Source organism: Lissotriton helveticus, chromosome 4_1 (assembly GCF_964261635.1).
Source record: "Lissotriton helveticus chromosome 4_1, aLisHel1.1, whole genome shotgun sequence".
In the NCBI taxonomy this organism is placed as follows: Eukaryota; Metazoa; Chordata; class Amphibia; order Caudata; family Salamandridae; genus Lissotriton; species Lissotriton helveticus.
The window spans coordinates 857,945,977-857,966,635 of NC_136063.1; the positions used below are offsets into that span (position 1 = coordinate 857,945,977).

A 20,659-nucleotide genomic window follows, 5' to 3' on the forward strand; every position below is an offset into this window, starting at 1 on the left:
TTTAACACTTAGACACTTTATATGAGAAGCGTATAGCTCATCAGATGAGTTTGTTTATTCGATTCATCGGAAAATATAACATCAAGTGAACCTCAAGAGGCGTCCAAGTCCTGCTATCCTCCTTGTACTTCCGACAATGTTCTTATTGAAAACAAATCCCGCAGTGAACCCTGGGACCTCATGCAGATATATGTTCTCATTTTAACTTTGCAGAATGTAAGTAACTGCCGTGGACAAATGAAAACAGCAAAAGAATAAATCGAGTAAATATTCTGTTATCTCTGAAGTTACCTGACGGAGAAAACAGTCTGACAAATCGGTGTCTGAAGCATGTAAAACAGGCTTCCCGGGAAAACTCTTCAGTTATAATAAATTGTGTACCAAGCTCCTTGAAAGCAGCAGTAGAAGAAAGACGATTAGCAAGTTATGTTATCTCCATGTATGGCGTGTAGTCAAGTGTCATCCAAGTTACAGCATCCAACTGAGTCCTAACAACATTTTCACACCGTCCACATATACTCCCACAATCACAAGTTGAACACTCCCTTATTTGAATCCCGCTCTGCGTATTTGAACACCACACCAGCGACAGAGAGCGAGATCTCAACATTCAAACAGCGCGCTCCTTGGTTGCCACGCTGTGAACTCCTACCAGGCATACACCAAGAGAACACACGCGAATGCCATGTCATCAGAACACATGCTGGTAAAAGGATTGACACAGACACGATGGCATGTATTGTTCAACAGCACACGAGCTCATGCACTCGGGCCCTTTTATTAACCGAGTCACGTCACTCGTGACGCCGGTGATGTATGGGTGTGGGGTGTGAGTGTGCCCACTCCCATAGGGGAGTGGCTACTAAATCAGTGCCTGTGGAGACACTAGAACGTGTTTCACAGGACCCAACATTCCTCCAAAATTTTAATGAAAACAAAAGATCAATAGTTCAACCTGTAGGGAGAAATAACAATCAAAAAAAGAGATTCCTTTCTGTGTAGTGCAGCTTAAAGCATTAATATGACTTGTAAACAATGACACCTATTTAAATCAATTATATCCCCAGCTCATCGTACATTGCATGTAAATCAAATCAAAACATTAGATATATCCAGATAATTTTTATTTAAAAAAGTTTCGTCAATGAACTTAATATAAACACTTTATCACACATAAAAATAGAATTTCCCAGTTCTTCTAAAGCAACAATATACATATATTCATAAATCACAGTACATCATTTTTGATACATAAATAATCATCAGTTAAAAACAGTTTTGTCGACGCGTTTCGGTGCTTCGATGTTTGGAACACCTTCCTCAGGACTATGTTAAAAACATCTTCTTTATTTTGTTGCAATTTTATTTTGCGGAACCAGTTTAGATCCAGGAGTTGAGGTAACAATAGATAATCCCCTGCAACCCAGCTATATCGTCAGCGGATTCTGTATTTTGAATAAGACCATGTGAGTCAATAGATAGACTTCAAGGAACTTTGTATTTGTGGTTCCTGCTTTTTATTAGGTCAATCCGAATCCATTGTTCTTTAAGGATTTACATGATGGCCGTCCCTCTTTATTAATTTGAAGTAATCGATAACGTCTCTCAAAACGACAGACGCACCGCCGGCCCGGTCTCCCTGGTATCCCGTGTCAGAAGGGGAGAAATAACAATAACATATACACCAAGGGTCCCATAGCTTCTCGGGTCAGGCATCCAGAAGACAGCAGACCAGGACTGACGACTCAGATGGTAGCAGGACGATCTCAGCAGACCCTCATCATTTAACCTGTGTGATTCAGGACACAAACGCTTGCTTGGAAATGTCCGCTGCACTCTAGTATCATGCCGGTGGAGGCATGCCCTTTGGTCCCAGGTGCCTTCCTTTCGCTGAAATTGAGGATGGTATGTGGTGATTAACAACAGTTCATTAACTGGGTGCGCCAAGATCATGGTTGGAGTCCATGGTGAAAGTTCACTGGATCATTTATGGCTTTCCTGAAGACTCTATTAGGCCGTCTTGCTGTGTCCGTTGACCTGTCGGTGAGGCAATGTCTCTTCCAGCTCTCCCACCTGGGGAGGCCCTTTGTCAGAGCTTGCCACGGGACTGCTGGTAGGCTGCGATGGGCCTGCGTGTCTGCCATCTGGGGGCAGCTGCAAACTGCCGATGGGTCAGTAGCCAGTCTCTTGCACAAACCTCAAGGGTGTGTGGGTCTTGGTCAGGACATGCTCTCACTGCCGCAGTTCAGGTGCAGACCAGGTTAGCAGGTATCCTCTGAGTCTCCTTGTTGGCTAGTTTGTTAATAGTGTTGTCAGACTCCATTCCATGAGTATTCGAGATTGTGTCGATAGACACACTTGATGAAGACTGGCATGGTGGCATTGGCAGCTGTGTGGGGAATCGGGACAATGGTGGGTGATGACTTGCCTTGATGGATGCAGGCATCTAGTCTGTAGTCGATCACCTGAGGCAGGGAGTAGCCACGTGCCTCCATGTTCTCTGGGGAGGCACTTGCATACATGTACTTTGACTTCTTGGGCTGTTGGGACTTTGATGACGGAGGAGTGAGGAACACGCTGAGGAACGTATGACTTGAGACTCGGTTCGCGCAGACTGGGTGGCTTACTCTCGGACTCCTGCTGTGTGGTTGCCAGTTCCTTCTCAGGTTATCCCCCTCTTCCCTTGCTGTTGCTGTGTCAGGACTCACTCCTGTTGTAGCTTGGGTTTCTTCATCGGACGGCACCAGGCACTCACGACTTCCCCTTCTGACCTCAGCTGGTTGTCCAATTCTTGGTGTCCAAGTTTCTTGCTGAGAGCGGTGTCATGCACATGGCACTGATGTGCAGGACACAACAAGTCTTGTCTTGCTCGCATTATATGTAACACACCTCCTCCAGCCTCCTCCAGCCTCCTTCACCAGATGTGACATACACATATAACATAAGGCCACTCCTTTCTTTCCCCCAATTCTCTGCGACACCCATTTTGTGTCACATCAGTACATATACTTCTTCAAAGTTCCTGCACAAATTTCTCTGAATGCTCAATCACATTTGCGTTTTCAATAGCGGCATTTAGAGACATATCACTAGTGGTCCACAATCTCTCTTATTATTGGTCTGCATCAAAATTTGATCTGTCAAAACTTGTTCATAAGTGATATGTTCAAAGTCACATGTTACAGCTAAACATCTAGGGGCCAAATGCACGTAGACTTCCATTTGTGATTTCCAAATTGCGAACTTTTGCGATTCGCAATTAGGAAATCTCAAACAGCTATGTACAACAGTGTCTCAGGCACTGTTTGCGATTCCCAATGGGTCGCAAATAGACCAGCCTCATCAATATTCAGAAGGCAGGTCACAATTTGTGACCAATTGGGAATGGCTACAATCACAGCGATGGTGGCCTGCTGGGGTCAGGAGACCACTATGTCCTTGCTTGCTTTTTAAACAAAGCAATACTTTTTATTTTTGTAATGCAGCCTGTTTTCCTTAAAGGAAAACGGGCTTCATTACAATAATAAAAATGAAAAGTTTTCTATTCATTTTTTTAAGAGTAGTCAGTGATCCGTGGGACCACTGCCTCCTCTTTATCAAATACGTAAAGTAGGCACCCGTCTATGGGCCCCACTCCTTTCAGTGGCTCTTCAACATCAAATCAAAGAAAATGATAGTATTGATTTGATCTTGAAAGAAAATTACAATCAAGCTTTCTTTAATTGTTTTCAACTCAATAGAAATAAAAACTGTACGTTAAAGACTCTATAAAGAAAATACTGTAATAATGTACTTTACCCATTAGCAGTTCAGAGTAAGTAAACCCATCTTCTGGCAGCTGTCAGTTTGTAAAAAAATAAATTCTGGGGCAAACTACATACGTGTAATGTACAGTGGTGATGGTCATCTCCGCCTAGCGGCCTATGTATTAGGAGATGGTTTGCGAGGGGGCCCCCGAAATTTCGACTGAATAGGGGGCCTCCACAGAGTTTAATCCGGCACTGATTGCTGTTCAGTTAAATAGTTGTTATGCCTATCTGTAGCTAAAATGAGCACTACATTCCATAATGTTTAACTTTGGCCAAAGTTATTAAATTATTTAATGCTCAACTATTGCTGTAAACGTACCAACATCTGCCATATAAACGAGTCAGAGCTTTTCTACTAAATTGTTAACATATTTCTGTTTTTAGGAGCAAACATATTTTGCCTAAGGTAAATTTAAAGCTTTAAAGTTCTTCCCTGACTGTTGTACTTTTGTTACCCTCTCAATGCACAGCCTCAATGGCGCACACTCGAACCCATCAGACTTCTCAATTACAAATGCATTAAACTCCCTGACCCAGACTCAACCTTCCGCCATTGAAATTGCACGCTACTTTGTTCGAATCTCCGTTCCATCTCTTATGCTCACAAAAGCTTCCCCTTGGACCCCCTCATTTACCCAAGCGAAATGTGTAGTACTTTGTAACCGCGGGAAAATTATCTTTCCATTTTGACGGAGGTCTGATTTACCTCACATTTCAACCCTATGGAAAACAATCTCGGGATTCCTATTTGTCACTCTTAAATGTCAAAAGGCTGTATTCGTTTTCATCCATCTCTTTAGAGTTTTTGAATTGTAAGGACTATGAATATTACAGCCTTACAGCGGCACATTTATTGTTTTATTTAACAACTTGATGGTAATGATCTTTTTTCAGCTGAATCCTTAATATGCACATGCCTGTTCTAAGATATGTGGGTTTTAATTATTTCTTATAATATATTTGCTTCTGATTCTTATGTATTGCTACTGTATTGCAAATTTATTTCTTTTTAACTAAAGCAAAAAAAATATTTAAACACTAAGATTTGAGTGGGTTTTTCGAGACTGTCTTTTGTTTATTCCAGATAATACAAACATTATCCCAAAAAGAAGTAATAAACACATTAAAACACGCAGAGTGTTGTTGGCAATACATAATAGTTTATAATTACTTTTTTGTTTATATGAGCACCAATATGCTATGATTTTTCACAACATGCAGGTGGAGAAAATCAAATTGCAGGTTCTGCCTTTCTTGGAGGTCTGTTCAAGTGCTAAAGTTTGTTAAAGAAATACACAAAAGCAAATTAGGTCATAAACATACATTTATGAATGAAGTTCCCTTTTTTAATCCTGTCAGCAATTCATGAAGGGATTCTTGGCAGACCTCAACCAATTTATTGGTGTGTAGATCCCCTCCAGGAGTACAGGGACCACTGAATTGTGCTCAAAGGTTGGGAAATGGATGTTGCAAGGTGTGGTTTCCCTTGAAATTTTGAGAGCCAAACTAGTATTTTTCTAGGCATTGCCAAAACTTTCAGGAAACAACGAGGAAAAAGCTGAAAAGTGCATAGAAATTCAGGCAAGGCTTTCACGAATTCACCTTCCTATTTTAGGTCGATGTCAGGACCAGTTCCAAAGTTCCAGCAGGAGAAGTTCGGGCGTGTCCCGAATCGGCCGGGAGCAGAGTGCTGCGGTACACAGAGATGAAGGTGGGCACTTGAAAATGCACTGCACAGAGGGACTCATAGGTAAGCCTGGCGGGTCTCCTTAGAGGGAGGAGGTTACAAGGGCCTGGGAACCATGGGAGCAGGACTGGTTGGTTGGTGCTGGGATAAGTAGGACCGGGTGCAGAGCAAACTTGTCAGCCTGGCATCAGACATCTTGAGGTCCTCACAGTCAAAAGCAGCCAACTTGGAGAGGAGATCTCGGGACAGCTGGGCCATTCATAAAATGGGTCTCTGGTGTCTTAATGTCCCTCAATGGGTGCTTGCTTCTGGTTCTTTTGGAGTCCAGAGTGGACTCTACTTCTTGGTGTTTACTGTTGGGGGCCAAGTACCCCGGGTATTGGTATGCCACAGCTCTGTTAGAGCCTGGTGTCTCCAAACCTGGTGGGGGACAGATCTGAACCTCCGGAGCTGGTGTATCTTCTCTTGCTTTGGTGCTGCGTTATGGTAATTGGGGAGAAGTAAGTCGGCAAACCGAACTTCACAGTCGGTGCCAGTGGTGTGCATGGGGGTGATACTGTCACACTAAGGGAGCTTGTCAGCAATTTCTTGAGGGCTGGAGGTGCTCTGCGGTTCTTAGAGTCCTCTCAGGAGTCCTGGGAACAGCAGGTAGGGTTTGGAGCCTTTTTCTTTTGCAGTAGGGCTTCAGTACTTGTGTAACGGGCCTTCTTTGTCCTGGTCTTCTCTTGTCCATTGAATCGGATGTTCAAGTCTTGGGGTGCCACCCAAATACTAGATGTAGGGGCATTAAAATGGGAGATTAGTAGCAGCCAATGGGCTATCTACCTTTAGGTTTTATACACCCTCTACTGACCACTTCATGTGGGAAGAGGAACTACCCTAGCCCTGATAGGATGTTTTCCCACTATCCCAAGATAGTGACATTTGAGGAGAGGAGTTCACATTACCTGCTTCACCCTAGGGGTGGTGTAGGCCAAGTGGTGACCCTCCTCCTAATCTAACTAATTTTAATGCCTTTCCTTCCACCAAAGGTGGAGCAGAAAAGAGGGCTTAGCTTCACCCACTATCTGCAGATTGATGGGTTGAATTTCAAAGGTGGCATCACCTTTGAAGTTATCTACTCGGGAAGGACCTCCTGTTCTGGAAGAGGTGTGAAGCACCTCCACTCAGAGCCGACTTTGTCTCTGTCCTCTGAGAGCACTGACTCACCACATGAGGTCAGACACATGTCTGGTAGTGGCAGGCTGGAAAAAACAAGTCAGGAAACACACCAGTGATTTCTAGGTTTTCAGGGGACTCTCTAAAAGAGTCTTCTATGTGAATGTATTAATAGCTCCACCAATGGCATCAGTGAGGGTTTACTAAAACAAGATGTTTGCTACCAAACACCTTAGAAATCAGTGAAACCATCAGGGAGCTGTAAAATTCTTGCTGACAAGTATCCAGCCCATGTACTCTTTATGGCTTCCTTTGCACTCAGAACATCTCAGAATAGACTGGACATTGTAGGGGTATATCTGCTCATGCTGATATGCCCACACATAGAATATAGTGCACCCTGCCTTGGGACTAATGGTCTGCGGTAGGGGTTACCTACCTATATCTTATGCAGTGTATGGATGGCATGTCATACAGTCCTGTGTGCCATACCTACTGATTTCTTTGCACCAAGACATGCTGCCTGCAATGGCAGAATCCATAGCCTTGGTGAGGAGTCTCTGGTGTGGCACAACCAGTGCTACAGCCCCAGAGGACTCTCTTCAGTAGTCATGCACTATGTGTACATACAGGAATAACAGAAGCTTTACCAATTGTGGAACGATATCTGGCACTGGGGACCTGATTAGCAGGGACTCAATGCCCTTACAGTTCGAAATCACATCAGACATCAAGCAAAAACTGGGAGATAACCATGTCAAAGGAGATACTTTCCTACATTACCCACTCAAATGAGGATGAGACTAGCCTTTCCATAAAGACTCTTCATCGTTTAAGTCGCAGAACCTGGAACGTTCATCTGCACTGGCAAGGGCGGTCCCAGGTCTGTGTTCCACTTCAACGACCACCGTAGCAATTTGGGGTTCTCACCTTTCATCTGCATTAACCATCGGAGAGGCATGTGGTTAGTTTGAACAATGAAGTGAGAGCCAAACAGTTATAGCCTCAGCTTAACCAGGGACCAGACCATATCAAAGGCTTCCCTCTCAATGGCACTTCAAAGATGTTCCTAGGGGAGTAAACTTCTACTGATGAAAGTCATAGGCTGGTCTTGACCTCTGTTAATTATTTGGGATAAGACTGCTCCTATCCCATGTTCAGAGGCACCAGTCTGCACAATCAATTGCTAGACATAATCTGGAGCTTTCAGAAAGGTGCAGAGCACATTACTTCCTCCAAAGTGTCAAAAGCCTTTTGACAGCTCACTGTTCAGTTTTTTTGGGCATTGTTTTGGAGGCCAGTTATGTGAGGGGTATCACAATGGTGCCATAATCCCAGTCAAGCCAAGGAAGTCCTTGACTCAAGTCTGGGTTGTTGGACCTACCCAGTCCAGAATAGTCTGGATCTTGGGTTGTAAGGGTTGCAGGAGGCCTCAACCAATAGGGTAGCCTAAGTATACAATATTTCCCTGCCCTATCTGACACTCGCTCGTCTTGATAATGAAGCCTGCACTTCTTAGAGCCTTCAATACTTTCCAAAGGTAGATCAGGGGATCCTGTTGGGTCGAGCTAAGGACAAAAATATTATCTAGATAAGCTGCACTGTAGGATTCCAAGCCAGCAAGGACTTTTTTCATTAACCATTGAAAAGTTGCAGATTAATTTTTCAGATGAAAAGACATCACAGTAAACTGATAGTTAGGCCTGGGCAGTCAATTCCGTTCCGCTCACTGAATGTGCATAATTTGGGTAATTTTGATTCCGCGGAGACCACGCAACTGCCAAAACCTACGCGATCCACGGCTTCACTGAATTTTTTGCTTGTTCGTGCTTTCAAAATGTGTGTTTGTGAGATATTCCCCCCGGGCACAAAACAGCATTAGCATTGCGAACGTGCTCGCAGAGATTTTTTACCGTTTTACGTAGCTTTGCGTAGCGTGACTACGCAAAATCCACCCACCCTTACTGTTAATGTCCATCTGAGGTTATACATGCAGATCTCTGTTCTGCTCCTGGAGTTAGGCCTATCTGCCATTACCCAGATGAGAGATCAAATATACTCAGATTTTAGGCTGCTTCCAACCAAGTTAATTAATTCATCTGCCCTTGATATAGGGTGACAAATGCAAAAACAACAGTTGATGGACCGAATGCAGAACAAATTTACTACTACTAAACTGGGATACAAGCCTAAACTTACTACTTTTAGTATTAACAGAAGGCATTTAGTAGTAGTAAAGTGAGGACTCCTAACTTTTCTACTACTAAACTGGGAAAAAATCCTAAACTTACTACTTTTGGTATTCACAGAAGGCATTTAGTAGTAGTAAAGTTAGGACATTTACTACTACTAAATGCCTTCTGTGAATACTAAAAGTAGTAAGTTTAGGATTTTATCCCAATTTAGTAGGAGTAATGTTAGGAGTCCTGACTTTTCTACTACTAAATGCCTTCTGTGAATACTAAAATTAGTAAGTTTAGGGTTTTATCTCAGACTAGTTCTGTGAATCGGCCCCTTAGTTGTTTGAAGTATCTAACATAAAATGTATGTTGTATTTTCTTTTCTAATATATACTTGTGTTAAAAAAACTTAAGATGAACAGTTCAAAAAGAAAAATTTAAGATGACAAAAATAAAACAGAGGAGAAAAGCACAAAAGAAAATAAATTGAAAACAAAAAAGGAGAGGGTGGACAAAAAGTAGAAACTGCTGGTAAGAGAAATAAGGGGTTTCTTAAAAGATTATTAGGAAAAATGAACATTATGGAAAATTATGTGAATTTAAAGAAAGCTTTACCAACTACTTAGAAATGAAAAGCAATAACTCATGTTCATTGGAAAGTTCTCTAAAAAACAACTCTTCTGACATCAAAGCAGAAACAGTACAAAGACATAGGAAGAAGAAATTTAAAAGTAGGGTAATACAGAAATTGGAAGTAAATTTAAAGCAGTATAAGAGAAGAACAGCAGCATAAATCAAAAAGAACACATAAAAAGTGCAGCAGATAATGCATTTGCCTTGAAGCTTATAGTATGTATCCTAATATCAATTAGAATTAGAACACTGCACAAGCACTTATCACCATTTTTTAATGCTGTGTGTTCATCATTTTGTGATGCAAAATTTAGTTAGAAGACTTTACTGTAGAAACTCCTGAATCATGTTTGTGGCCATTAAGCCAAGCACTTTTGTATGGTACAGTAGCAGAGGTTGAAAGGGTTTGTGAAGTTATTCAATTCTGTTTCTTTGGTCCTCAAGGAGGAATGGTATGTTGAGGTGTAGAGGAAAAGAACACAGGTATTAGCACTGATAAATTTGAGGAGACAAAATAAAGGTTAATGCACTTTCGACAGAGAAACCAAACTTTGTTTGTGACAAACTCAGTACAAAAAACACATTTAAAATGTATATTTGTCCTCAAAAACTGAGCAAGATATCAGAGATAAATGGCTAGAATTTGCTGTGTATTTATTTATAGAAGAATGGTTCAATTTGTCAACACGGCAGATCATATGTCATTATTGTTATGATAAATTAGAGGAAAAACAAATGCCTACAAGAGCATCACATAGTCAGTTAGATTTGGTTAGAATTTCATAGAAACTTCTTCATTTAAATTTTTATGAAGCAATACTGGAGAATCTATAAACCCATTTCAAGCAATAGTTTGTATGGAACCGAAGACATGAAAACGTCCACCAACTGGGCTACAGACAAGCCTTAAAGGAAGAGTTGTATACTTGCCTTTAGATTGTAATTGTGATATTGAAACTGTGGGTATAGAGAGCGATATAGATGGACCACTTATTATTCTAGTTAATGGTGTGCCGACAAAAAAACAATGGAACGTTCTAGTGGATGTGAATGAGGTGATAAAAGCCACATTCTACCTCAAACAAAATAATTTGTATTGCAAAGATGTAGAATCTGTTACACCTGGAAGTTACAATGAGGATGAAAAGTTACCTTCAAGTGGACATTTTGAAAAATTGGATAGAACTAAATGTGAACAAATATACGAACACTACTGTATCCATCTACTACATTCCAAAGATATGTGGTTGAATTATTCAAGATGAAACAGACTAAGAAGTTCCAGTGAGGGTCTGGGAGAAAAGACTAGATTTTGCTGTTTCCCACAACTATTTCCAACTGGAGTAGGCACACGATATGATGAATTTCCACGGCAAATACCAACTGCTGAGTGTAGATCAACAAGATTATATTCCAAAGATACTAGAGTTTTAGTCACAATATTCCACATATGTTCCACCTGTTATTTTAAGGTGATTTCAAAAAGTGGACATTAATACACTGTTAACCATGTTCTCAAAACAGGAGTTAATTGGCAAAGTATGTCCGCAAGAGACTTTCTCAACAAAATTCATGGAAAGGATGAGAAGTTGGTATAAAATTTGATAAATTTGATGGCATGCCAATGTGGCACCAATGAATATTGGTATTGTTGTCATAGTGAACTAAAATATATGTTACGAAATTTAGGAGTATGCATGGTACAATTTGCATGACTTTTTGAGAGAAACAAACTTTAACATTAAGGACATCTATCTGAAGACACCTAGAGAACTTTGATCATTTGCAAGAATTTTAACCACCGATTTCAAGCCATGCTTGCATTCCTCCGCAACAAATAGAATCCACTTCTTGGAGAAGTCACTGATGATTGTGGGCGTGAAGAGTACCAAGTAAGAGGTGCTCCACATATTCATATGTTGTTGTGGATTAAAGATGCACAAAAATTTGGAACAGATATTGATGATTCTGTAATTTTTTCCATTCAGCAGTATGTTGCATGCACAATCCCAAAAGATAACGACAAAAAAGGTCTAAAACAGTAACGTGTGCATTTTCAGTTACATAGATGTGGAACGTACTGTTGGCGTAAGTAAAGAGTGGAAGGAATTGTTTTTTTCTAAATGTCATTTTAGTTGAAATATGTTTGAATGTTTGTGGATGCATGTCATATGAGCTATATTTATTATCACTTTAAATCTATTAATTATACATATCTGGTATTGCTCCTTTTTAATTTATCTTTTAATCTATTTATTAAAATTGTTTGTGTACTTCTCCTTTTTAAAGCAAATTATTCTATATATAATGCACATTATTTACAATCTGTATTATATGCTTGTCACTATTACTTTGCACTGTGGTCCATTTAATGAAAGTAAAACAAAATTATTCAAAACTAACTAAATGTTGTTTTGGAATTTTTAGGACCTTTTCTCTCCAAGGGGAAAGTCAACAGAGTTTTGTCTGCAGTTATAAATATGCTTACTCTAAAATCACTGAAAATACTGTAACCTAAGGAGAACAGAAGCTTCAAAATATATAAACAACTAAAATTCTGTCATTCTGAAAATATGGAATGTGAATATGGATATTCCGCTAGGATGTCAGTTAGTCGCTCGCCCAACCAACATTGTAATTAGGGCCTTGGTTACCAATATAACCACTCACATATCTACTCACAGACCTATAAAGCCACTCACAGAGCCACTCACTCACCCATACCACCAATCATATACCCACTGACTAACCAATACAGACACTCACTTACCCACTCACTCATCTATAGAGCAACTCAAATACCCTTTCACTTACCCAGACAGCCTTTCACACAGCTATTGGCTCACCCATACAGCCACTCATACACCTACTCACTCACAAATACAGCCAGTTACACAGCTACTCCCATACTCATACTGTTACTCACACACCCACTTATTCACCTATACAGGTACCCCACACTCACTTATTCACCCATACAGCCTCTCACATGTGGATACACACAGTCAGCCAGCCACTCACATAATCTATGTTAGAAATAGAATCACTCTTTAGTAGCACACCAAGTGTAGTCATTTCACTTTTGTAGTACCTTAGTATATATGTTTAATGGTGCAGAGCAGGAATATCTATGGTGAAATATCGTGGGACATAAATATCGCCACAAAAATATTGAGGGGAAGAAATATCGATAACAAAAATATAGCTGACAAGAATATCATCTGACAAGTAAGTAATATCTATTACAAAAATATCGTAATAAATATTGTTTACAAAAATATAGTTGTAAGAAATATAGTTTACAAAAATATAATTGACAAAAATATCGATTTATTAATAATGTTATGTATTTTAGTGTTTTTAATGAGAATTGTTTGTCATTTTATTATATGTTTTAGAAATGTATTAGTTTTTAATTTATTTTAAGTTTAAATCTGCATTTTTATTTCCGTAGCGGGTTGTGGGTTTATAGGGGAATAGGGTGGGAAGTAATTTAATTATATAGATTTAAATAACAATTTATAGTAGTTAAGATTTTTATTTTTTTAATATGAATTTTGCGTTTTCAGTTCCGCTGTGGGTTGTGGGTTTATAGAGGAATAGTGAGGGAAGTAATTTAATTATATAAAATGTATTAAATAATTAATGTGTTGATTGAGTAATTAATAATAGTTTAATAATTAGTTGTTCATATTTTTCAATTAGTCAATTAATCATTCATTATGTCAATTGTTTAATTAATTTTAGGTGTGTGTTGTGGTGTTTATATGTGTAAGTGATTTGAAGGGTGGTAGGTAATAAATTTGTTATTGATTATTTATTAAATATGTTTACATTATTACCATTGATTAAATATTAATTATTAATTGTAATGGTGTAATTAATTAATAAATAATAATACATTATTTTTCACTAATAAATTAGTAATTATTAAATAGAATTGTGTAATTAATTTTAGTTGTGTATTGTGGATATTATAGTGTTAAATAATGTGTAATTAATTATTTTATTATCTTTGGTAATAATAATATATTTAAGTGTATATATTAATTGTGTTACTATTAGAATTTAGATTTAATACAAAAGTTGATGGTTTCGTTTTTTATTGTTTTGGGATCCAGCGCTTTACCTACTGTTCTACTCACTGGAGTGGGAATAGTAATTTTTACCCCTCCGCTATCCAGCGCTTTCCCTACTATTGCACTCACTGGAGACGGAATAATAATATTTACCCCTCCGCTATCCAGCACTTTCCCTACTGTTGCACTCACTGGAGTGGGAGCAGTCATTTTTACCCCTACGCTATCCAACGCTTTCCCTATTGTTGCACTCATTGGAGTGGGAATACTAATTTTCACACCTACACTATACAGCTCTTTCCCTGCTGCTCCACTCACTGAAGTGGGAATAGTAAGTTTTACCCCTCCACTATCCAGCGCTTTCCCTACTGTTGCACTCACTGGAGTGGGAATAGTAATTGTTACCCTTATGCTATCCAGCGCTTTCCCTACTGTTGCACTCACTGGAGTGGGAATTGTAATTTTTACCCCTATGCTATCCAGCGTTTTCTCTACTGTTGTACTCATTGGAGTGGGAATAGTAATTTTTACCTCCACACTTTCCAACGTTTTAACTACTAATATTTTATCTTGTTATTAAATGTATGTATTATTCTTTTTTAAATAGTTGTATGTTTTCATTAAATATAGAATATTTTCTTTTGAATTATTTATATATGTGTTTATTTTATTTTTATATAAATACAAAAAGTTTATAAATTAAATAAAGATAATAGTTAAAAAAAATATATAAGTAAATATATGTATATGTACACTTTTTTGTGTTTATAATTATTAAATGTCAAGATCAATGTGGACTAGCTTAGTTTAGGGGGAGGGATTGTAGTGACTCAGGTACGTCAGACAATAGAAAGGAAAAAAGCAGTATTTTCCTTATAAAGCCCTCACCCACCGACCTAGTGGGTGGCATGCTTCATCATCGGGCCCACCACAGTGGCACCGAATGTGCCCCGGGTGTGCTACAACGCCAGGTGACTGCGGAGCTGGTATATTGCTGCGTGTGCAGTGAAAGGGGTGAGAAGTGAAAGTTAAAAAGCTATACAAGGGGTCCCAGCACCCAAGGGTTAACAAGTATTTAATAAACTGGGCCTCAGTTAGCTGATTAAAAAGGCAAAAGGACAAAGGGGAGTGTATGATGACCTCCCGTGTCCAGTGTGGTCTACATGTTTCAGCCAGTGCCTTTTGTATTCTAAGCTGGCTTTCCTCAGGACCAAAGAGTTACGTGATAAGGTGCAGATTAAATTATAATAAACTAAATTAAGTGTTTGTGTCAATTCTTGGCTATGTGTGGCGCTCGCTAAGGCGCTGTGACTGTTAGAGGGGGATTCCCTCAAGTTATATGTGGCCCATTTTGAAGACATATACTTACAACAACCAACCAACCCTTTCTCCACCAACATAAGAATGTGGCGTCGCTACATTGACGACATTCTCATAATATGGAAAGGTAACCAAGAATCACTGGACAATTTCATGCTATGGATTAACCAACTAGACCCGTACTTGCGCTTCACATGCACTAGCAGTCCCACTGAGCTACCCTTCCTAGACCTGAACATCAGACCTGAAAATGGAGGACTCACGACCACCACCTTCTACAAACCTACAGCAAGAAACTCCTTGCTCAGGTTTGATAGCTTTCACCCCCGACACCTGAGGGAAAACCTGCCCTATGGGCAATTCCTACGCATCAGGCGCAATTGCAGCAGCGTCAAAGACTACAGCGTTTGTCCTTTTGCCTTTTTAATCAGCTAACTGAGGCCCAGTTTATTAAATACTTGTTAACCCTCGGGTGCTGGGACCCCTTGTATAGCTTTTTAACTTTCACTTCTCACCCCTTTCACTGCACACGCAGCAATATACCAGCTCCGCAGTCACCTGGTGTTGTAGCACACCCGGGGCACATTCGGTGCCACTGTGGTGGGCCCGATGATGAAGCATGCCACCGACTAGGTCGGTGGGTGAGGGCTTTATAAGGAAAATACTGCTTTTTTCCTTTCTATTGTCTGACGTACCTTAGTCACTACAATCCCTCCCCCTAAACTAAGCTAGTCCACATTGATCTTGACATATAATCCAGGGGATACGGGCTAGCGTACCTAGTCCTCTCTCTCTCTTTGATCTGTATAATACTGCGCAGCGCGCAGCTGTGAGAGCCTTATCCACCCTCAACATGGCCGAGAATGTTGGCCTAACCTTCACTGCTGAGGATATCAGCGAAATCTTAGCTGATCCCTCACTCCTGGCAGACTTCAATATCTCAGCTACTGTAGCCCAATCTACTGACTGGGACTCACTCACGGAGAAGAAGAGGAACAGGATTCGGACAGTTCTGCATGGGGTCATCCTGGCACAAAACCTACGAACCAACACAGCCCCCACTGGCCTTTTGGTCACCAATGCCCCCAGGATTTTCCTGGATGACGCAGCATTCCGAAAAGACTGGGCCCAGATCGCCTGGCACTGCACCAGGGACTGGCTAGTCCTTATTATTAAAACTGCAAAACGCCTATCAGACGCCATCATGATAGAAATCCAGGCGACGGAGTCACACTTCAAAACCACTGTGACAGGGATCAAAAAGAAGCTGGAAGACCAAAACCGCGAAATAGCGGAATACAAAGATTACTTAACCCAGACCAAAATCAAAAAATTTGAAAAAGATCTGAAGAGATTCAGTTACTCTAAAACCTACCCGTACTCGGAAGATGACTACACCCCCTCCAAGAAATCATCTGACAATTCAGACAATAGTTCTATCTCAAGCGCCTCAAGCAACTCAAGCTCAGGACCCAACACACCGAGAGGGAGAGGCAGACGTGGACAACACTGGCAACAACCATGGCAAGGGCCCCAAAACCACAACTTCGGCCCACCACCCCCTCTCTTCGGTCACCTACCACCCCCATACTTCGGATACCCACAAATGTACCCTCAGGGCAACATGCCCTTCTTTCAAGGAAATCAAAACCAGCGATATCCTTTTTTATCCCAGGGCAGGAGATGCCGGGGCAAGAGACGGAACCCAGGCCATGTGCAATGGGCACCCGAAGAAGAACCAGTGAGCTCCAACACGAGGAACAAGACCAAGGAACAAGCGGGAACCAGCAAATAACACCCCCTTGCCCTCTTGTGTTTAACCTATCTGACACACAACTCACCCCAGAAGAAACGGGAGTACTGAATAAAGGCCTCTCATTTGTCCCAACGCCAAGACTGGATATGTTCAAACTACACGTAGAACTCGCTGAGTTCTTTAGAAAGCTTAAACTAAAGGCTTTCTTTGAGAGAAAAGACAACACCATCATGGAAATAGGAGGCACGCCGAATGAAACGGGAATGAGAACAAAATCGACCTTCACCCTCCCACCGGGCAGCATCCCGGTGGAAATCCTGACCTTTGAACAGGCAGTCTATACGGAAGTAGAACAACTTCAACAGAAGGACACCTTCAACAACCTGTCCAACAAAGACAGAAGCACCATCCAACGCCTACAGCATGACCCCAAACTTGTAATAAAACCGGCGGATAAAGGTGGTGGCATAGTCCTGATGAACAAGACAGACTATGACCAGGAATGCAAGAGGCTTCTCAGTGACACTAGGAACTATAAGCGCCTTCAAAAGGATCCAACTGAACAACTACAGGCCACCATTAACCAACTGGTAAAACATGCCAAAGACAATGAACACATATCAAAACAAGAGGCGGACTATCTATGTCCCAAAGAAATAAAGACTCCTTATTTCTACACGGTCCCCAAAGTACACAAAGGCACCACTCCACCACCCGGGAGACCCATCGTGTCTGGGATCAAGTCATTGCTAGAGCCTTTATCACGTTTCTGTGATTTCTTCCTCAATCCCTTGGTTCAGCAGACCCCCTCCTACCTGAAAGACACAAAGCACCTGCTAAACGTAATCCAGGAAATTAACTTTGACCCGAGCACTGAATTACTTGTAGGACTAGATATAGAATCTCTTTACACTAGCCTACCACAAGACGCCACATTAAAGGTACTGCACGATGTCCTTATGACAAACACTTGGACTTACAATACCCCCCGCAGCTTTATCTTAGACTGCGCAGCCCTAGCTCTCAAAGAGAACTATTTTGAATACGAGGGCACCTATTACCTACAGACGAATGGCACGTCTATGGGCAGTGTTTTTGCCCCCAGTGTGGCAGGGTTATATGTGGCCCATTTTGAAGACATATACTTACAACAACCAACCAACCCTTTCTCCACCAACATAAGAATGTGGCGTCGCTACATTGACGACATTCTCATAATATGGAAAGGTAACCAAGAATCACTGGACAATTTCATGCTATGGATTAACCAACTAGACCCGTACTTGCGCTTCACATGCACTAGCAGTCCCACTGAGCTACCCTTCCTAGACCTGAACATCAGACCTGAAAATGGAGGACTCACGACCACCACCTTCTACAAACCTACAGCAAGAAACTCCTTGCTCAGGTTTGATAGCTTTCACCCCCGACACCTGAGGGAAAACCTGCCCTATGGGCAATTCCTACGCATCAGGCGCAATTGCAGCAGCGTCAAAGACTACAAACAACAATCCAGTGAGTTGATGCACAAGCTTAGGGACCGTGGCTATCCCTCCAGGATAATCAATAAAACCTGCAAAAGAGCCAGGAATCAAAACAGGGAGGCCCTCCTCGAGACAGTCGAAAAACCGGAAGAAGAACCTGTCCTAACTTGCGTAACGACTTACAACACAGCGTCTAACCAAGTGTCAAACATCATACACCGCAACTGGAAAATCATCAACTCTGGTACCAGACAATGGGAAAAGCCCCGCTTCGCTTACAAGAGGGCCACGAATCTAAGAGACCAACTGGTGAATACCAGACCCCGGCCAAAAAGACTAAATAAAGATAATACCATCGTCAACGCATGGGGCATGCCCAAAATCACTGGCCACCAACCCTGTAACAATTGCAGTGTATGCCACTTAACATCCCCGTCTAAAACACTAGATTTGGAACCAGGCAAGACCTGGACACAACGACAGTTTACAAACTGTAACTCCTCCAATCTAGTATACTTGATAACCTGCAGATGTGGCCTCAGGTATATCGGCATGACAACCAGAAAAGTACGCACAAGAATGACAGAACACAGAAGCACCATAAGATGTGGGAAAAACATTAGTAAACTTACAGACCACTTCCTGTCCCACAACCACACACCCAATGACTTTACGTGGACAGTCATTGAGAAATTTGACAACCTCAGAGATGAGAAACTCCTCTTGCAAAAAGAGCAACGCTGGATGTACCGCCTTTCCACACATACCCATGGCCTTAACGATTCCATTCCATGGAACAGTCTGGCCATGTAGATATCCTTGCAAAACATTACAGCTTTGCTGCATATCATTCCGGTAGCTGTGCCAGAGCACTCCTGCATGAGCGCCCCCTTCGCTGTCCCTTCTTCTCCCTTTGTGTTCTCCCAGTGCATCAGAATGCACTAACGCTGACATTTCTACGTGAATGCTTATCTACAAGGTGGATAACACCATGAATACTTTGCCACTGTCCATGTAATATCACTTTGTCCAGCATAAACATCGACCATCGGTAATCCGATGACCCGTACACATGCACGTGTACTCCTGCGCATGCGCCCAGTACATAACGCTACCGCATAGTACCGCGCATGCGCTTGAACGCGCACTACTTTCCTGAACATGCGCAAACAGAGCCACCATGAGGCAGCGTTTAGCGCGCACCGCTCCCTCTTTCTAATCCAAACAGGTGAATCGCATTTACAAACAGTATAAAAACACAGCCAGGCGGCCCACTCACCTCATACCGGGCGCCACAGAAGGACGAATAGGTCCAAGGAGGAACCAGACCGAACTACTCGTGAGTAAACAAGACCACTTGTCCTGCAAAATGGGGTAAGCCAGAACTCTTTTCTCCCTACAGGTTAGATAGCCTTGTGAACCTCGTTTATCTCCACAGGGTCTCTTTCTCTGCCAGGCGACCCATGAGGCTTTTTACCAAGAAATAACAGAGTGAGGACCCAGTATCAGTACTTTCCTGTACCTCACCTTGTGATTTCGTTTTTTAGTCCACCACCACCCACTAACGGTTGCATTAAACGCTCACCAGTCTCATGCAGTTGTCATGAGCTCACCCTAGCCGGATATAGGTCGTACACCACCCTAAAAGCCGGCCACCAATGGTTTTAAGACATGCCACCCTAATATGACTCTTCCCTGTACGTCTTGTCCTTGTCCTATGTGTTCTATGTAGAAAAGCTTGAGGGAATCCCCCTCTAACAGTCACAGCGCCTTAGCGAGCGCCACACATAGCCAAGAATTGACACAAACACTTAATTTAGTTTATTATAATTTAATCTGCACCTTATCACGTAACTCTTTGGTCCTGAGGAAAGCCAGCTTAGAATACAAAAGGCACTGGCTGAAACATGTAGACCACACTGGACACGGGAGGTCATCATACACTCCCCTTTGTCCTTTTGCCTTTTTAATCAGCTAACTGAGGCCCAGTTTATTAAATACTTGTTAACCCTCGGGTGCTGGGACCCCTTGTATAGCTTTTTAACTTTCACTTCTCACCCCTTTCACTGCACACGCAGCAATATACCAGCTCCGCAGTCACCTGGCGTTGTAGCACACCCGGGGCACATTCGGTGCCACTGTGGTGGGCCCGATGATGAAGCATGCCACCGACTAGGTCGGTGGGTGAGGGCTTTATAAGGAAAATACTGCTTTTTTCCTTTCTATTTTCTGACGTACCTGAGTCACTACAATCCCTCCCCCTAAACTAAGCTAGTCCACATTGATCTTGACATATAATCCAGGGGATACGGGCTAGCGTACCTAGTCCTCTCTCTCTCTTTGATCTGTATTATAATTATTAAATTACATTTATTTGTTATAAAAAGTTAAAATATATATTATATTTAATTTATTTTGTTAATAATATTAATATTATTTCATTCATTTTATTTAAGTTATGTTATTTTTAAAGTCGATATTTTTTACAACTATATTTTTTACATCGATATTTTTGAGTCAATGTTATTGTTTTTACCTGTTAAAGTATAGGGA

General features: G+C 41.4%; 1 long non-coding RNA gene across 2 annotated transcripts in view; it reads left to right on the plus strand.

The window, feature by feature from the left end:
- LOC144827361 (uncharacterized) overlaps positions 1 to 20,659 on the plus strand; it is a 249,505-nt gene that overhangs the window by 133,654 nt on the left and 95,192 nt on the right. For both annotated transcript variants that reach the window (XR_013610152.1, XR_013610153.1), the window contains exon 3: positions 5,425 to 5,559. This is a non-coding gene — a long non-coding RNA (uncharacterized LOC144827361). The remainder of the gene's footprint in view (positions 1 to 5,424; positions 5,560 to 20,659) is intronic.